We start from the raw sequence: 20,783 nt of genomic DNA, 5'->3' as shown, positions 1-20,783 counted from the left end.
CAAGGCGTGGCACATTGGCGGGACCATGCAGATGCAGCAACAACGGATGAATGGACATCACACGACAATCACCAGTTGGGAATGTGCTTTCCAGTGGGGGAACACTTCAGCTGTCAAGGACATTCAACCTCTGATCTTCGGGTAAGCGTTCTCCAAGGCATCCTTCAGGATGCACGACAACGCAGAATCGCCAGGCAGAAACTGATAGCCAAGTTCTGCACCCATGAGTATGACCTCAACCGGTACCTTGAATTCATGTCTCACTACATTAACCCCTCACCATCTGGCCTGGGCTTGTGAAATCCTACCAACTGTCCTGGCTTGAAACAATTCACACCTCTAACCTGTGATTATCCCTCTCTCCAGTCGCAGTGTCTGGACCTGTAAAGACTTAATTACCTGCAAAGAGTCGCATCCAAAGTATCATCTTGCATCATTGACTTTGTATATATATGTGTTTGTGTAACCCACCTCTTCACTCACCTGATGAAGGAGCTGTGCTCCGAAAGCTAGTGATTCCAAACAAACCTGTTGGACTTTAGCCTGGAGTTGTAAGACTTCTTACCATGCCCACGCCAGCATCTCCACATCATAACTTTTTGCTGCACCCCTGCATGCTTGCTTTCAGTGACTGGTGCACAAGGACACCCAGATCCCTTTGTACAGCAACATTTCCCAATCTATCACAATTTAAATAATATTCTGCCATTCTGCTTCTCCATCCGAAGTGGATAACTTCACTTTGATCCACATTGTACTGCATCTGCCATGTACTTGCCCATTCACTCAACTTGTCTCAATCACCTTGAAGCCGCTCAACATCCTCGTCATCAGGTTCCAACCAGGTTTCATGTCATCAGTAAACTTGGAAATATTACATTTGGTTCTCTCATCCAAACCATTGATGCAGATTGTAAATACCTGGGGCCCCAAGAACTTATCACCACCTGCCACGTCAATAAGATGATTTATTCCTACTTTCTGTTTCCTGTCTGCTAACCCCATACAAATATATTGTCCCCAATCCCATGCGCTTCAATTTTATATATTAAACTCTTTTGTGGGACTTTATCTGAATATCCAAATACCAAATCGACTGATTCATCCTTATCTATTCCACTAATTACATTCTCAAAAACGTCCAGTAGATTTGTCAAACGTGATTTCCCTTTCATGAATCCATGTTGACTTTGTCTAATCTTGTTGATATTTTCTAAGTGTCCTAATATCACATCCTTTATAAAGCATCCTTTATAAAGTGTATCTAGCATTTCCCCACCACTGATGTTAGGCTACCTGGTCTATAATTCCTTGTTTTCTCCCTCCTCACGTTTTTGAATAGCGGGGTTACATTTGGCACCTTCCAGTCCGACAGGACTATTCCAAACTTTTGTAGATTCTGGAAGATGACAAACAAGATATCCATTATTTGCATGGTCATCCCTTGAGTACCCTGGGATTTAGGTTATTAGGCCCTAGTGATTTATTGTCATTTGGTCCCATTAATTTCTCAAGCACATTTTTTTTAGCAATGCTAATTTCCTTCAATTCTTCTTTCTCACCAGACCCTTGGTTCTCTAGCATTTCTGGGAAGTTATTTGTGTCATCCTCCGTGAAGACAGAACTAAAGTAGTGGTTCAATTGCTTTGCCATTTCCTTGTTCTCTATTATACATTCTCCTGTTTCGGACTGTAAGGGACCTACATTCGTCTTCACTAATCTTTCCCTTTTCATATCCTTACCGAGGCTTTTACAGTTGCTTTTGTTCGTTGCGAGTTTACTATAATACTTCTATTTTCCTCTCTTAATCAATCTCTTGGTCCTCCTTCGTTGAATTCTGAACTGCTCTCAATCTTCAGGCTTGCTACATTTTCCAGCAACTTTATATGACTTCTATCGGTCCAATACTATCCTCAACTTCTTTTGTTAGCCATGGTTTGACCGCTTTTTATGTTTTTGCACTGAAACCAAGTATAACTGTTGCAATGCATACATTCATTCCTTAAATATTAGCCATTGCCTATCCACAATCATGCCTTTTAATGAAGTTCCCCAGGCTATCTTAGCCAACTCCCGACTCAGACCTTCATAGTTTCCATTGGACTTCTTCACTTTCCATACTAATGAAGAATTCTATCATTTCATGGTCACTGTTCCATAAAGGACCCCGCGCAATCAGATTATTCATTAACCCCTTCTCATTGCATAATACCAAATCTAGACAGCATTTTCACTAGTTGGTTCCACAATATACTGACCTGAAAAACCATCTCGTACACTCCAAGAATTCACCTGTCACAAATTTGGTTTGCCAAATCTATATTCAGACTGAAGTCACCCATGATTACTGTAGCACCCTTAGTACATGCACTTCTAGTTTCCTGTTTAATGCTAGCCCTTCCCTCACCACCACTGTTTGGAGGCCTATAGACAAATCCCACTGAAGTCAGACACCCCTTGTTGCTTCTTAGTTCCACCCAGACTGATTCTCCATCTAGATTATCTGATCCTCTCTCACTATTGCACTGAATTGGTCCTTAACTAACAACTCTACCCTTTTTATTTATGCCTGTTCTTCCCAAATATCGAGTATCCTTGAATATTCAGCTCCCAGCCGTGGTCACCCTGCAGCCATGTCTTTATAATTGTAATCATGTCGTACATGTTTATATCAATTTGGGCTATTAATTCATCCAAGTCATTGCAAATGCTTCATGCATTCAGATACAGTACCTTCAGACTTGTCTTTCCAACATTTTTACACACAGTTTTTTTGTACTATGGTCCTGTTTGCTGCTAGCCCAGGTTTCCTTTGCTTTCTACTATTTTGTCTTTCATTTCCATCTTTGTTTCCATCCCTTGTGTCTCCCACTCAGGTCCCAATCCCATCAGAAACAGCACGGAGCAAGAAATGATCATTACAAGGTTTAACACCTCGAAAATGGCCACTTTTGAATATTTGAACCCAATACAAATCTTCTCAGTAATAAAAGCAGGAAAGGCTGGGAGTACCCAGCAGGTCAGGCAACATGTGTGAAGCGAAAAACTGAGTTAATATTTCAATGACCTTTCATCAGAATTAGAAGAAGTTAGATACTTAATAACTTGTAAGCAAATAGAGAGGCAGAGGAAAGATGTGGAGGTGTTGGGGAGAGCCAAGTACAAAAGGGAAATGTGTGAATCAGTTGGAGGGCAGGGGTGATTCACTGATAAAGGAATAATAGTGCATGACACAAGGTGGTGTTAATGGGAATCTTCTGAATGCTGTTTTGACATCTTATCCCGGAACAAAGTTATTCTTTTGTTCTGACAGCGATTTTTGTTTTCAATTTGCAAAAAGAGAAGAAATCCACCTTGTGCCTGGTCCCATGAGATTCTCTGTAAATTCGATAGTTGCAAAGGTTGGATGAGAAAGATAATTACAACTGTACGGGGGTTCTCAATAGGACGGCGAGGAGACCATGGCACTAGGTTCCTGGAGGGTCCTCTGGGCCCAGCCCAGTTACCTCACAGTATGTATTATATGACTGCATTTGTTGAGAAAAAAAGTGAAAAATTGATTTGGCATGAAGCCCTGTATATTTAACACGGAATTAACCAAATTTAACCAGTGTTAAATCTACAAATGCTACAGTTAATTTTTCCCCCCCCCCAGTATTTCCAAAGTAAAAGAATCCAGTTTCACATTCAAGTTCACAATGCCGCATAGCAGCGATATAGGATAATAGAGGACCCATTTAATGCTCCTTTTGAAAAAGGGAAAAGTTATTAACAAATTTGTACCATGCAAGTTGGCTTGCTGTAGTGACATAATGACTCACTGATTTGTGTAAGATATAAAGACTCTCTGCTCACCATTTGTAGTTCTTTTTAAAATAAATTTAGCGTACCCAATTATTTTTCTTTCCAATTACAGGGCAATTTAACGTGGCCAATCCACTTTACCTGCACATCTTTGGGTTGCGGGAGTGAAACCCACACAGACATGGGGAGAATATGCAAATTCCACAAGGACAGTGATCCAGGGCAGGGATTTGAACCCTGGTCCTCAGCACTGCAGTCCCAGTGTTATCCACTGCGCCACATGTCACCCACCATTTTTAGTTCAACATTGATGCATGAGTATGACAGGTTAGTCCAACTCTGACTTCAATACTGTGTGACTTGTCGTATTTTAAAAAAATAAAGTGGCAGGCAGATTGCTTGGTGGATATTGTGCAAACAAGGACAGATTGGGAGGGTGCCCAATATCAGCAATAGTTTTTATTGTGCTGCTGGGCACTCCCATCAATCGAAAGCATGAGGGCGAAAGTACGATTGAGGGGCCTAAACTGAAACCCCACAATCTCTAAAGCCTGGTTTCCAGTCCAACCCACAATGATGGTATAAAACCCTCTGCCTGATGATTTTGGATACTTCAAATATTTTTTCTCAGGGGCAGTGTTTCAGGTCACTCTCATTGTTGGGTCCTCAGTCAGTGCATATTGTAGTGTGCCTTTACCTACTCAGTTTCAACATGATTTGGCAATTCCAGGTGTTATTTACCGAGTTGTCCATCCTATTACATCCCATTCCATGATCATACTTGACTCTTGCCAATTTTTACAGATGCACCTTAGAAAGCATCCTATCTGGCTGCAACACAGCTTGGTATGGCAACTGCTCAGCCCAAGACCGTAAAAAACTATAGGGAGTCATGAACATAGCCAACTGCATCACGCAAACCCACCTCCCATTATTGACTCTGTCTACACCAATCCACACATCTTTGGACTGTGGGAGGAAACTGGAGCATCCGGAGAAAACCCATGTAGACAGAGGGAGAATGTGCAGACTCCGCACAGACAGTGACCCAAGCCGGGAATTGAACCCAGGTCGCCGGCGCTGTGAAGCAACAGAGCTAACCATTTGCTACCGTGCCATGACACATGGTGCCATGCAATCTTTTACAACATTGCTGGGCTGCCTCAGTACTGCACATGAGTGTCAACCTAAATTATGTTCTCATGTCTGTAGAAAGGATGTAGCCATGAGCCTCTGACTCAAAGGCAGCAGCACTACCAAGTGAGCCACGGCTGATACAGTAGAATAGATTGTGACAGGTACATTAAGAATAAGTCGATAAGTGAACTGCAGCAATGATGGACTGCAGATGTACAGTTGTTTCAGGGCTCCCCCTCAGAAAAGAAGAAACAGCAAACAATTGCATCTGTTGTATGAAATTTTGAATGCGAACCGGGCCTGCTTCATGGCCCTTGCCTTAACCTTGTGTGACAAATTACTGTTGACCTCTCAGAAAAGTTCCAATTGACTCCCATAGCTCTTCCTGTCGACTTCAGCCAACCATATTCAACTGGAACAAGACAGGATGAGATGTGAGGAGCAGTTTACCTGGGCCTCTTATCACTTGACCACAGAAAATGTCTGTGTCCATCCTTCTTGTGCATTTGAGATGCACTGCTAGTAATCCATGCTCCCGTCTGGATTATTCACATTAGGTAACCGCCCAATTTAATTCACCCTCTCACGACTGTAAGAAGTGGCTGATGACAATAAAAACAGCCATAACGCATCGGCCGACAATTTGTCCTGGCTGTAATGCTGAAAATCAGTGTGTCAAAGTGATTGTTCCCCAAATCAAACTGTTCCAGAAAAGCAATAGCACTGGAATGTACCAGTTAGTGTGGATGATTGCCCACTATGCTCTATCCAAAAAATAAATAAATGTAGCCCAGTGATTGAAGGAGTCATCAATAATGCTACCAAATGGCATCTACTCACCAATAATCTGCTCACAAAAGTTCATGCTTGGTCAGAATTACTCAGCTCCAGATCCCAGAATAACTTTGATCCAGACATTGGGCGCAATCTAATGACACATAAAAACAGAGTCCCATTCTGGGCAGAATTAACGGGGTGGTTCCCAGCACTTGTAGCGGTGGGTACAACCCTGCTATTGAACGGCACTCAGTGGGGATCGCCCATAAATATTGGTCAGAGATTAGTCCCCTGCCCTTCTTTCCTGCACTGAGTAGCTCCGCTCGTAAATGCCGGAAGAGGTTGGGCAACTTTTTAAATGGCACCCGACCTATCGAACACTCCCCCCAATGCCTCAAATCATCTGCCGGGGGGCCCTGGAGCCACCCGCACCCCACCTCATATGAGCAGGGCACCTCCAGGCCCAATCCCTGGTTCGGGCAAAGCCACCTGGGCCCCTTGGCACTGCTAGCCTGGCACCCTGGCAGTACATCTGATGCCTGGCTGTGCCACCTTGGGTGCCACCTTGGTGGCACTGCCAGGGTGCCAAGCTGGCAGTGCCATGGTATACAGATGGCATTAGCTGTGCTAGGGTGCCACCCTTCCCCGATTTCAATCACCCGAGGGCCTCTGATCGCCTGGTCCCCGTTTGTGGGAGTTAGTGCTAAATGGCAGCCGGTTGGGGACTTCTCGGCGTGGTGATCTCGGGGACCGGTTAGATGTGGCGTAGGCATAGTTAAGCGAGCAGTTAAGCTCACTTACCCATGCAAGTCTGGATGCCGCACATTGTGGATGGGACCCAGACTGCAACATCTCGCAGAATCTCATTCAACATCACGTGGAGCGACGACTGCCGGGAATCCCAGAAGATGCCTCTCGTGGCATCCACCGGCCGTGTCCCATCCCGATTCTGGCGGGACGTGGCCGGTAACCTGTGCCCAAAGCCTCCAGCGTTAAATGCCAGTGAAGTGGGAATTGCTGCCTTTGACATCATACAGTCGAGTAAGGCCCATAGGAGCTTTGACTAAACTCAGGTGAAGTGGGGAAAACTCTCCAGTCTGTAGACACCTGGTGGAACTATTGCAGCCCCATGGCACCGGAGTTGCTCAGGAAATTATCCTTGCATCAAATCATCCTGACTTTTATCAATGGCCGTGCCTCAATCATAAGGTCAGGATTTATTAAGTCTAATTCGATAAAGAGAACACGCAAAAATAGCCTCACATTATTATGAAACATAACGGGCGCGATTCTCCGCAAATGCGGAGACTCGTGAAGGCTGCCGTGAAACCGGCCGTGTTTGACGGCAGCCTCCGCGCCCCCGACCGGGAACCGATTCAGCTCCCCGGTCGGGGCTAGCATCGCGCGGCCGTGAACTCCGGCATCGTGGGCTTAACGAATTTCGCTAAGCCCGCGCGCCAAAGTTAGCGACGGCTGACGCGTAAGATGACGTCAGCCGCGCATGCGCGGATTGGACGACTCCAACCCGCGCATGCGCGGATGACATCATCACGCATATGCGTGAAACCCGCGCATGCGCGGGCCGTTATGCCCCTCAGAAGCCCCGCGGACGGATCCATCGGGGCGGCGGAGTAAGAAAGAGTGCGCGGGGTAAGTACCCGCTGCCCGCGATCGGTGCCCACCGATCGCGGGCCCATGGCACCCTTGGCACGGCCGTGGTGCGGCCATGCCAATCGGTGCCATGGTTCCACAGAACGGCACTTTACGGCCGTTTTTACGAACGGTGAGAGCAGGTGTGTTTTTAGTTCGTAAAAACGGCCGTAAAGGCCTTGGAAATCGGCCCATCGGCCAGGGGAGAATCGCTGCTCGCCGTAAAAAAACAGCGAGCAGCAATTCGTGTCGGGGGGCGGCCGTCGGGGGGGGGGAGAGAATAGCGGGAGGGCGTCGGACCAGCGTGGCCGTAAAAATGTGCGCCGCCCGCTATTCTCCGACGCGTTGTGAGTCCGGAGAATCGCGCCCAACGTTTTAATCCTGAAACCTGCAGTGGCAAAATTGGGTTTTGTAAAATGCGACCCTTGATTGTAGTGACGTATCGGACATTAAATGTGACTACGCATATAGAGTGAAAAACTGGCTTCAGATATTCCACTCTTCAGTTAATACTGATGTATAAATAGATCAATGGAAACTGAGGCTTTTATTTAAAATAGCCACTATTCACCGACTCCAGCTCTGTTGGGGTATTTCAATTGCATTTTTAAAAGGTGTTTCTTCCAGCTCTGAAGGATGGAACAATTGGCTCATAATAAGTTAATTTTTACTTCACGTTCTCCAGTTAAGTCTCACAATTTTCAGACACAACGAATGCAACAGTTCAGGAAACAATCCCAGCTGCTAATTGCTTACCAGATATGCAGTCAAGGGTTTATAATTTACTTCAAATTGTCAATAAAACAGAATCAGGAAGCTCCTGCCATAATGAAATGGGTGAGATTTATTTACAAAAGTTTCATGTTGTAGTAAGAATAATCTTTGGGTGCAGGCAAACAAAAACTCGATGTAGTATCGAATGACTCAAGGGTTTTGCCGCAATTGTAAATAGCTTGCAGTTGGCTTTTCGTAATTGAGCCCATTGCTGCCTATTCATGTGGAATGGCTTGACTTCATACCACCAATGTTGTACCACAGTAGTGGTAAAGTATATTTATATCCAATATCCAGATATATATGGAACATGTTAGCCTGCAACAGACCTGCCCAAAGTTAAAAGTTCCCCTAATCAAGCAACAAGGCTGCAGATGTGATCAATCCAAATCCAGAATGAGTTGGCAGAGGAAAGGGATTATTGTTGTGAATTGTTACATTACCTCCCAGATAATCGTCTCCTTGTCATTTTGAAGCCTCAATCTTTAACAACAACCAGATGTTGTTCACTGTCAGATCAGATATTGGGCTCGCTTTAAGGTATTGGCCGGAATCTTCCGCCCCACAGAGGTGGGCTGGCCTGGGAATTTGGTGGGTTGGTGTTGGGACTGATATCCAACGTCTTCCCTCCTGCACTGGAAGTAAATTCTGGACCTGAAGGCCCATTTTCAATCTTCTTGCACTCCCCCCACCCCCCTGCCCCGTACCCCACACTTGAATCCCTTAAGTGGCTGATTAACGGCCAATCACTAATATGTGCATGATCGAGAGCGTGGTCAGGGGCTGGGGGAGTAACAAGTGACAATCAAACTCCACCCCCCGCACCGCCCTTTCTGCTGAACCCACCTCTTCACCCTCTCCCTGCGGCCCCCACCTCGTGAGACCCCCCAGCCCCAACAGTACTTACGTTTTTCCTGGGTCTTTCCACGATCCTGAGACACCAATGCTGTTCCTGCCTGCAGCCAAGGCCTCCTCCTTAGCCCTGCCGAGTGCAATAACTGTCAGCCTCTGATTAGCCGACAGCTCCTGGCAGGCTGGCAGTTGTCTTATGGGGTCCTAAGCTTGGAGGAAAGTCCGCCGCTGTCCACTTACCCGCCTGATGGGAAGAAGATATGACAGACCTTCCTTCTCAGAGTCAGCACGGGTGGCTCGCTGCTTTTTCAGGCAGTAGGCAAGACGCCCGCTGGAACGGAAGGTTCCACCCATTTTTCTTAAAATTAAGCTTAATGATGCTTGAGGCCATTTGTAGCAGATTTAAGCTGGCCCGACCTTGAAATCTATTGTCCATGTGTGGGTTCCCAATACAATGCTTCAAATATAAACAACAATATGAGTATACCGCATGCATTTTCTATTCCTTAAACCTGTGCAACGGATCATGGGATATTTTAGTCTCTCTAGTCTGAGGCTACAATGACCAAATCCACCATTCAGCAGAGACCCCAACGTGTCACAAAGAAACCTGCTTCATTCTTTATACCACAAAGAGGTATTCACTTAATCACAGAGTAACAGAGGTCTAGAGCACATTTTGTCTGCGGCAGTCAAAAGCAACCAACTAAGTATTCTAATCCCAATTTTCAGCTCTTGGCCCATAGCCTTGTATGCCTTTATATCACAAGTGCACATCTAAATCCTTCTTAAATGTTATGAGGGTCTCTGCCTCCACCGCCCTTTCAGGCAGTGAATTCCAGACTCCCACCACACTCTGGGTGAAAATGTTTTTCGTCATGTCCCCCTTAAACCTCCTGCCCCTGACCTTAAATCGACACCTGCTGTTCATTGACCCCCTCCGCCAAGGGGAAAGGTTTCTCCCTGTCTACTCTATCTATGCCCCTCATAATTTTATACATTTCAATCATGTCCCACTCAGTCTCCTCTGCTCCAAGGAAATCAGTCTGTCTAAAATGAACATATTTTCTCTCTGACGGAAGGGTCAACAACCTGAAACATTATTGGCTGTCTTTCTTTCTCCACAGATACCGTCAAACCAGTGTGTATTTCCAGCATTTTCTGCTTTTAATTTCTGGTGGCCAGCATTCACAGTATTTTGCTTCTATCTAAACTTTCAACTTTGTTTATTTCAGTACCTTGATGAGGAGCAGGTACAAAATAAATGAACAACACTGAGATGACGGAAAGGGAGAATAATTCTGCCTGGACTGTGGTGGAGAAAGACACTTATTGATGACCCGATTGAAAGTGAAGCACATTGTAGGGCTGGGGAATTTCCTGGGTCTGTTCACCATGAGCGCAAATCACATCATGGCCAGTAACTTGCGAGGGGACCACTATGGGATTTGCGTTGGGGAGATCTCTGAATTTCCTTCCACCTTGAGATTGGGGCGCCCTTTAAAAAGGGCCAGCCAACTTCTGCGTAGCCGGGCTGGTGGTTCTGTTAGGCTCCATGCTGCCAGAGTGGTAGCACAAAACACACCCCTCTTCCACACCCTGTTTTTTTTTTTTGACACAGTATCAAAAGATCTGGAGAGAAAACCTGGCTGTTTCTCTGGGGAGGGTTTCAATCAGAACATGATACCCTGCCATTTTGAGGGAAAATTCCACCTGAGGTGGTTAACTCCAGACAGAGGAAGTTAAAATCCTAGCCAGTGGTAACAGGTGGAGCAAGGTAGTGATTCTTTTTTTATGAGGTGTGGCCGTCACCGGCTGGGTCAGCATTTATTGCTCATCCCTGAGGGCATTTAAGAGTCAACCAGGTTGCTGTGGATCTGGAGTCACTTGTAGGCCAGACCAGGTAAGGACAACAGATTTCCTTCCCTAAAGGACATTAGTGAACCAGATGGGTTTTTACGGCAATTGATAATGGTTTCATAATCATCATTATAATTTTAAATGTTCTACTGAGTTTAAGATCCATGTCTGTTGTAGTGGGATTCGAACCCAGGTCCCCGGAGCATGATTCAGGGTCTCTAGTACAGTGACAATACCACTACACCACTGCCTCCCCCTGGCATATATGCTGGAGTTCATTTCTAGAGGAGTAGAATTTAAAAGCAGAGTCATTATGTTAAACTTTGTATAGATTCTTGGTTAGACCACATTTAAAGTACTGCACACAAAATTGGTATAGGAACTAGCGAAAGTGCAAATCAAAAGGACTTGCAAGGATGAAACGGGCATTGTTTTTAAAAAAATTCTTTCATGAGAAATGAGCGTCGCTGGCCAGGCCAGCATCAGAAGGTGGTGGTGAGCTGCTTACTTGAACCGTAGCAGTCCATGTGGTGTAAGTGCGACCACAGTGCCGTTAGGACTCGACCTGCAAAGGCTAAACATACTGCGACAATTCACACCAGAACAGAGGGGGCTGAAAGGGGACCTGATGGAGGTCTTTAAAATTCTGAAGTGTTTTGATGGAATAGATGTAGCGAAGATTATTGCACTGCTGATTGAGTGTGTGTGTGTGTGTGTGTGGTGGGGGTAGTCACAGAGACCATTATAGCTATAAGACCAATGAATCTCACAAGGAATTCAAAAGTTGTAAGAATGTGGAAGTCATCAGCAAATAGAGTGATTGAAATGAAAATCATTGATGAATTCAAGGGAAAGCTGACTGAAGTACATGAGGGAGAAAGGAATAGAGGATATGTTGATAGAGTGAGAAGGTAAATAAGAGTGGCAGGAGGCTCATGTCGAGTGTAGGACCAGGCTCTACACTGCTGACTCAGTGTAACACTCCCTAATATTGTGTACAAGCACACAATCTACAATCTTACACAAGACAGCAAGGCGGAAGGGTTATTGCTGTGATGCCTCAGTTCTCATTAGAGCATTAATAACACAATCAACACAGACAATAAGAAGCCAATACCTCATGCTCAAACCCTAAACAGAAGTATCAAAAAAATATACAATATCATTGTTTAGATAAATGATTTTTTTTTTCTAATTGTATAATTACATTGTTTAAGATTATGCATCTTTAGAAGAAGTATCACTCAAATCATTTGGACTATAGACCTGAATAATTCATAATTATTTTACAGTAATCCCTTTGATATATTTTCATTAAAAAACTGCAGCTGTTAGATTTTTTCTCTTAAATTATTTTTTAATTAAATGATTAAATTATTTATAATTAATTGCAAGCAACAGTTATTATTTTTCAAATAAACTCATGCAGCTGAAGTCATTGCCGAGGTAGCCCTAAGTTGATTAACAACACACAACCCTGCAGCAATCTTGGAGTGATTTTAATCCCTGACTAATTTAATGATCCAACAAAACGGTGCTAAAAATTTCACTGCTCTTCTTTCCACCGCATGATGGAAATACGCAGCCGCCAGAGACTAAAACTCTGAAACACTGGACCGGTGGCAATTTTCATCTGCTTCTGCTCACAGTGTCTGAGGTGAATCTTTAATAATCACTTTGTGATGTTTGCGAACTCTGCTGCACACTCTTTCACTTTCCCTTCACTAACTTGTCACAACATTGCCGCGCTCCTTCTTTAATTCAACCAGAACTATGTTGTTTTTTTTTAAAACTCACTTATCCTGCTTCTCCCCTTGATTTCGCTAATATGACTGCTCTAGCACGCCGCTGCCACACTGCTTCCTACTTAGCGTGACGATGAGCTGTGACAGGTTGCAGGCATCACCGGGACTGCCTGGACCTTACCACTCTACTGGGGCGAAGCCAGGGTTATCGGTGCGGTAGCAGCTCCTGGTGACGGTGGATAGGTTGCGCTGGGTTGCACTGACCTAGCAATGACTTCAGGAGACCTGTGAAGTATCATGCACCAACTTATCAGTTAACATGGAGGTAGAAGCAGAACCCGGGACGAAGATATGTGGTGCCTGCATCTCTCTCTCCCAAGTCTGAGTGAACGAAACAATATGCATGTGGTGGTATGAATGGGAGCACTGCCATTGGTGCAGAGCCCTGGTTTCCCATTGGCTCTGGCTGGTCATGTGCCTCTCGTCTGATTGGTTGGGACTAGTCATGTGACTGCTCACCAATTGGTCGAGAGACAAGTAGACCCCGTCTCTGAGGCGGGGTATAAGTACCCAGAGTTCCCGGCGGTCGGCCTTTCTCTGTAGTTGACCACCGGGCTAACATCTAGCTGATTAAAGCCTAAGTTTGGACCTTCATCGTGCCTCGCGTCCAATTGATGGTACATCAATGCATTTATAAATTATGCAAAATTTGGATCTGTGGCAGTCATTTCTTGGTTGATATGAGTAACTCCAGAGATCCCAAATCAGGCAGATCATGATGTCAATCAGCATGTAGTGTTGAATTGTCGCCAGCACTGCTCCATTAGAGCTCAGTACTCTACCTGACCCAGTGCTCCTGTACTGCAGCATGGTTTGTGAAAGCTTGCTGAGTTTTAGTAGAGGGGATTTGCAGGATGAGATCGAGCAGCTCCAGGCCCGAATTCTCTGACCCTTGCGATTCCCTGACGTCGTGGGCCAGCTTAATTGAGAAATCACATTGACAAGCGGCGGGAAGAGAGAATCCCGCCACCAGCGAATGGCGAGGCAACACAGGGCTGGGGAATCGGAGAATCTAGCCCGTGGTCTCGAATTGGATAGCACCATCTTAATATGGCAGACAGCAGTCTGGGCTAGCTAGGGTGACAACATTGTTTGAGTGTGGGAGTGGTGGGAGGGTGACTGCTGAGAGATCAGCAGGTTCATGCAGAGTCACAACCACGTCTGTGGGGGCGGCTCCTCAACATTCCGAGTGATTCGTCGGAAGAGAGCCTGCAAGCCTCTGGTACGCACAGCCTTGATGGCAGCAGTCTGACCTTGAATCTGCCCAGAAGTTCAGCACCTGCTTTCAGTTTTATTTTCTCTTTCATGGGATGTGGTCATCGCTGGCATTGCTGTCTGTCCCTAAATGCCCTTGAATTGTGTGGCTTTCTGGGTCATTTCAGAGGGCAGAACATGCAGCCCTTCCTTGTAGTGCTGGTTAGGTGCTGCTGCTTCCTATTGTGCACCACTTTGCCCTGTAAGAGAGGGGGAATTGTGTATCAGTGAATGTGGTGCAATGTGTTTGTGTGTTGTCAGGGTTGAACACTGTGCGTAAGCTGTGAGATGTGGGTCTGAAGCTTCTCAGTGTGCAAAGGTGAGTTGAAGCTACGAATGTGACTTACAAGTTACAATTGATGGAGATTGTAGGTTGTTTAGTGAAGGGAGCATGGTGTATTAAGCAGTGTGTAGGCTAACAATGCAGTTGGTGGAATATTGCATTTGCCGATGGATTCTTTGACGTTTGTGAGGTAATTGAGCATTTTACAGCGCCACATCTGAGTCCTTGGGGCTTGATTCCTGCTATTGAACTCGACGGACTATCCAGTCCCACACCCAGTGCAGAGTCTGTCTGGAGGGCTTCCTGACCCCTGTGGATAGATAATGGCCAGAATTCCCCACCCGTTGGATTCTCTTTTCTCGCCGGCAGCGCACACCCCCATCCCCTCCCTGCACATTTCCCAACAGCGTGAGGTGGCTTCAAAGGGAAATCTTATTGACAAGCGGTGGGCATGGAGAATCCTGTTGCCAACCAACGGCCTGCCACTGAGAAACATGTGGCTGGGGGAACCAGAGAATCCCACCCAATATCTCTCATCCTCCTCAACCAAGGTGTCCAGTGCAACATCACATACGTTTGGAGCCCCGTCTCTTCCATATTTTACCATTATTACATTCTTTTTTTCATGTCACAATGAGTCCCACAATGGATTCCACCACTTGCTCCAGCCACGGTTCTCTTCCCCCTTTACAAAGTGTAGGCCGACATTGAATGATGCTCACCGTCACAAATTGAAGCCTGACTCTAGCACCGGCTGAGCACTGTAATCATATTAATTAAGACACTGCCTTCATCAGAAGCAATGGGCATGGGTTAATCCCACATTGTGATCCAGTGTAGCCCCCAGGGCATTCATCACATTATTCAAAAACCTCCCAAAGTGTGTCACATATAACTATGAGGTTTACTGACTGTTGCATCAGACATGCAAGGGAACTCAAAGTTTGGTGACACCATGCAAAGGGCATGTGAAGCGGTGCGTGGTACGTTGGCAATGCTAGGTATCTGTGAGAGTGCCTGAAAGGCGAAACTTGAATGCATGTAGAGCTCCGGGGCAGAGGAATACCAGAGGGAGAGGTTGAACCCCTGGAGGTAGATCTATAGCGTTGACGTCCGAGAGAAAGTCTTGCTTGGGAGAAGATTCGATGTTCCTCGAAAATGGAGATTGGAAATCCTCATGTGTAAAGACAGTGTTCCAGCAATAGTTTTTAGATCCAGACGAGAGCATGAAACTGCACTGACATAGTCATAGATGTATCAGTGAAAGAGTTGTGGGAGGGGGACTGAGTAGGACCAAAACAAGGAATAAAAGCAAATTACTGCGGGTGCTGGAACCTGAAACAAAAATAGAAAATGCTGGACAATCTGATCTTTTTTGACAGCAACTGTGGAGAGACAAGGGAGCTAACATTTTTGTGACTGGGTGACTCTTTGTCAAGGAAAATTCCACATTCCCCACAAAAGGACAAGCCTAACTGGGACCCTTGTGGGTGCCCATACCCACGGTCTTTCTTTGCAGAGACCCTATTGCTCTTCTTCAAAAAGTGCATTGGGATCAGTCATGTGTACTTGAAGATAGCAGAAGGAGTCTTGGTTTAACATCTAATCTGAATAATAAACCCTCCAGTAGTGTAGAATCATCCTCAGTATTGCACTGGAATGTTAGCCGAGATTACGTGCTGATGTCTCTGGAGGGGGATAGGGTGGCGGCGTGGGCTTAAACAGGGTGCTCTATTCAAGGGCCGATGCAGACTCGATGGGCTGAATGGCCTCCTTCTGCACTGTAAATTCTATGATTCTATGAAACCCACAACCTCCTGACTCTGAGGCAAGAGAGCTACCAATTTGCCAAGGCTCAGACCATTGTGCAATGTTGGCTGTTGTTCACCTTTTTGCCGTTCAACTAGTTTTACTTTTGCATTTAAATTTCAATGTTGAATGTCTCATTTCATTTCACACTTTGGGTTAAACCTTCCAGATAATAAATAATGAATCCTAAAACTTGGCAGACACTCATTTCAGGAATTAAAGATTAAGCTTGTACTGATATAACTATCTGCCAGAAGAATAGAATGAGATAGATTGTGACTTTCTGAACTAACATAGTGAGACTCTCATTTATTTGATGTATCATGCAGTGATCTGATATTCAAATGCACATGCGTGTACCTATACTTATCATTTTATGCCACCATTTAGTTCAGACCTAACAGGATGCTCTAACACGTTTTACATATAACTGCCAGTTACCCTGAGGCGCGGATGTTTTATCATTCAAATTCTTCAAAACGTTAAGAATATGTACAAAAAGGGATTGATTATTTAAACTGTTTTTCATTCATAATTGATGAAGACTGCAAGATTTTAATAATCGTTTTAACCTTTCCTGCTGAAGAATAGAATACAGGAGTTTCTACTTTATGCCTGCGGCCCCTCGCCACCCCCACTATCTCTTTGTCTAGTGGAGTGTGGGCCGGTTCAGCCCCATATTTGTCTGAGGCCGCTACCAGTCTAGGCTTCTCCCAACCTTCCTCTCGAGGAGCTCATGGTTCAGCATCAACAACAAAACTGCGTGTGATCTGAATCGCTCAACTGAAGATGCTCACTGGGCGAGGCTATGGGACACATGTATAATAAAATCCAAAAGACGGCCCGGGAAACAGAGCTAAATGCTGTCATTATTACCTGGATCCTTATGGTTGGAGCGACAGTTCCTAGCCACCGAGATTAACGTTTTCAGAAAGCAGGTCAACAGCTCATTCTGTTACCAGGCAACCTGGCATACTTTTGTGTACGGTGCTTCCCATTTAACATTACATCCTCCCATGGCTCAGGGTGGGAGTGTTTTTCTGAATGTTTGGGCATTGGGTGGCATATCCCCGTTTACAAGGAATGATCTGAAAATGTTTTTGAATATTAATTTAAGATGAGTAAATCTCAGATTACACATGGGCATGCAATAAAACCGGTAATTTGTCTGCGGAGGAATCTTCCATGATTCGGGACCAAGTTGTGTTTGGTGTGAATGAAAATAAGCTGAAGGAACGGCTGGCGAGTGAATCGGAGCGGTCCTTGGAACAAACAGTTAAGATTGGTCAGGCTCATGAGCCACCAGCACAGCATTCTAAAATGTTTCTCAGTAATGGCGGTGTGTTGGAGGAAAGCACTCCAATTGCTGCCCTTTTTCAAAAAAGGAGGAAAACTTCCGGAAAAGGCAGGAAAGTTCCTGCAGCTTCTCGCACAACAACAAACAGGTTTAAGATCAAGATGAAGTATTTCTGTGTAAAAGATGAGGTCAGAGGCTGAAATTAAGGCGTTTGACAAGTTTTGTTCCCGTTGCAAAGGAAAAAAATCACTTTGCTCAGAATTGTTACTCTGAGCTCAACCCAGATAATTCAGCTAGTGGAAGACACAGTCTCTAGTGATGAAACTTCATTGCTTGTTGGAGTAATAACAGAGAAGAATATTTTTTTGGAGACATCAAAAAATTCTCAAGCACTTGGAAAAATGCAAACTGAAACTTCACTTAAAATAAATGCAGTTGATGAGGACAAATGGCTGCTACCACTTGAAGCAAACGGTACAGTGATGTAATTGAAGTTAGACACTGGTACCAAAGCCAATTTAATCAGCATGATTGATTTAAAAAAATCTAAAAATTCAGACGATTAGAAGAAAGCACAAAATATCCCTGAGAGATTATAATGGTTCAAGCATTAAATGCTATGGTGCTTGTGACTTGAATATGGTGGTGAAGAACACAGTTTATTCCATCCCATTCTGTGTTGCATCCGAAGGTTTGGATTCATTATTAGGTGATCAGTCCTGTGAAGAAATAGATCTGGTGCAGTTGGTATATAGCATCCACAAAGGATTGGATCAGCACTCCAATGATTCTGAGAACATTATCAGCAAATTCAGCGATGTGTTCACTGATTTAGTGCACTATCATTTGCCAACGAGATACAATTTGGAGAAGATGCATTATCTAAAGCATTGATTCAAACTATTAGTCGTGAAATTGCTGAAGATATAGATCTGCATGTCAATCTCATTTCTACCCTACTACCCGCATCAGGTTCAAAACTACAAGTTATTAAGAAGATAGAAGAACCTATCAATGGGGTAAATTCCACGGTTTGTTTGAAACACAAAAATGGTGATGCTCGTATAGGCATGGATCCCAAAGATCTGAATCAAAAAAGTGTACATATTGTAAATCAATCATTACAGAAAGAAAAAGACAGCCAATCTGATCCAGATCTTGCAAAATCACGTTCCAAAGCATTGTCACATGGTAGATTGCCAGCAGAGTTACTCATGAATAGAAGGTTACGTACTGCACTTCCGCACTTGGAAAAGAAGGAGAATGCAGTGGTAGTGCAGGAAATGCAAAACATTGAAGCAAACAAAAGCAGTTCTATGATAGAGTGTCCAGAACCTGACCACCACTGAGTAGTGATGACATTGTGAGAATAGAAGATTTAGGCAAGTGGCCGAGAAAGGCCATGATACTTGGAAAAGTAGCACCTCATTCATTCAATGCACAGGCAGAGGAAGGGTTGGTTTGAAGAAGAAATCATTGCACGTGGGTTAGTTTTATGGAGAAATCGTCGCACATCCTTGAAACCCAGAGAAGACGTTCACAAGAACGCGATGGATGATGAATCAACATCAGCATCGCTTTTCGGCCTTTTGGCTGAGATCAAGTGCAGTATCTTATCAGGTGTCATGCCTGGAGCTGGTATGTCTCTCTTGCGGGGACCATGAATTGGATTCAATTTGAATTAGTTTTTGGGAGCAGGCAAGAAGCTGGATTAGGGGTCTGCCCCTGTCCTCACTCTGAGCTCTGGCTTTGTAACTATGATAAAGTAATATAGAAAAAAAAGAATCAACATCAGCTGCAGTGTCAGATAGTTCAGCAGTTCCTGAGCATGAGGGTGTCATGGAGAACATTGTATCTACAAGTTCTGAACAGCAAGCTCAAACTTTGAGAAGATCAACCAGAGTTAGAAGAAAACCTGATCGACTCAATTTGTAGATTTGAACTATTATACATATGTATATATATTCTTGTATATTGTACGCTAAGCCGGCCAGTTTTTAAAATTTTAAAGAAAAAAATAATACTTTTAGACCCACAGGCTAATGATATCACATGTAAATATACTGATGATAATGTATTAATTTATTCCTTCAAACGAAAGGGATGCAGTGATATCATGGTTGTGTTGAAATTCACCGACTGACCACTGGGTGTCTCATTAGTATATAAGTGAACTTTAGAGTCAGGTGACATCAGACTGACTAAGAGGCTAGGGATAAAGGTCGCTTGTGCATGATCATACTGTTATTCATTTGTTGTTTAGTATAGAGCTGACCCACAGTTAATGTTCATAAATCGTTCATCGCTTTAGCTACAAATCGTATCCCGTACCAGCCTCCCCAAACAGGTGCCAGAATGTGGTGACTAGGGGCTTTTCACCGTAACTTCATTTGAAGCCCACTTGTGACAATAAGCGATTTTCATTTTCATTTCATTTCAAATGTTCTTGGAAAGTAAATCACCCACCCATCAGTGATGTACAACATTCCTTTATACCACTGCCAGTGATGTATACCATTGCTGTGTACCATTACCAGTGATGCACAATATTCCTGTATACCATCACCAGTGATGCACACCATTCTCATATACCACAATCAATGCTGTACATGATCCCTCTATACCATCAACAGTTAAACACACCATTCCTATATACTATCATCATTGATTATACAGGAATCGTGTGTTGCATACCATTCCTGAATACCATGACCAGTGATGTACTCCATTCCTATATGCTACCATGAGTGATGTACACTTTTCCTGTATACCACCATTAGTAATGTACACCATTCCTCTATACCACCACTAGTGGTATACACCATTCCTGTATACCACCACCAGTGATGCACACATTCCTCTATACCACCACTAGTGGTATACACCATTCCTGTATACCACCACCAGTGATGCACACATTCCTCTATACCACCACTAGTGGTATACACCATTCCTGTACCACCACCTGTGATGTACACAATTCCTGAATACCACCACTCGTGGTGTACACCATTCCTGTATACCACCACCACCAGTGATGTGCACCATTCCTATATTCCACCACGAGTGATGTACACCATTCCTGTATATCACCACCACCAATGATGTACACCATTCCTATATACCACCACTAGTGGTGTACGCCATTGCTGAATACCACCAACAGTGATGTACACTATTCCCTGATAACACTTGCAGCAACAATAACAGTAAATTGGAATTCAATTGCAACATTATTGTAGTAAAATGTCCCAAAACACTTCACAAAATCTGATGTTGAGTCACATAATTTTTTTTTTAACTTTCCAATTAAGGGGCAATTTTGCGTGGCCAATCCACCTACCCTGCACATCTTTGGGTTGCGGGGGTGAGACCCACGCGGACACAGGGAGAATGTGCAAACTCCATACTGACAGTGACCTGTAACTTTGCTGCGCTGGAAGCCAAATCAGGTCAGCAGGGAGAGGGAATGGGTGAGTGG

At 44.4% G+C, this 20,783-nt stretch overlaps 1 pseudogene; it reads left to right on the top strand.

The window, feature by feature from the left end:
* The first annotated feature begins 18,875 nt into the window (after positions 1-18,875).
* Positions 18,876-19,084, top strand: LOC119962555 (annotated as a pseudogene).
* Positions 19,085-20,783: the final 1,699 nt, after the last annotated feature.

Source organism: Scyliorhinus canicula, chromosome 2 (genome assembly GCF_902713615.1).
Source record: "Scyliorhinus canicula chromosome 2, sScyCan1.1, whole genome shotgun sequence".
Taxonomy (NCBI): Eukaryota; Metazoa; Chordata; class Chondrichthyes; order Carcharhiniformes; family Scyliorhinidae; genus Scyliorhinus; species Scyliorhinus canicula.
This window is presented reverse-complemented; position numbering and strand designations above follow the sequence as displayed.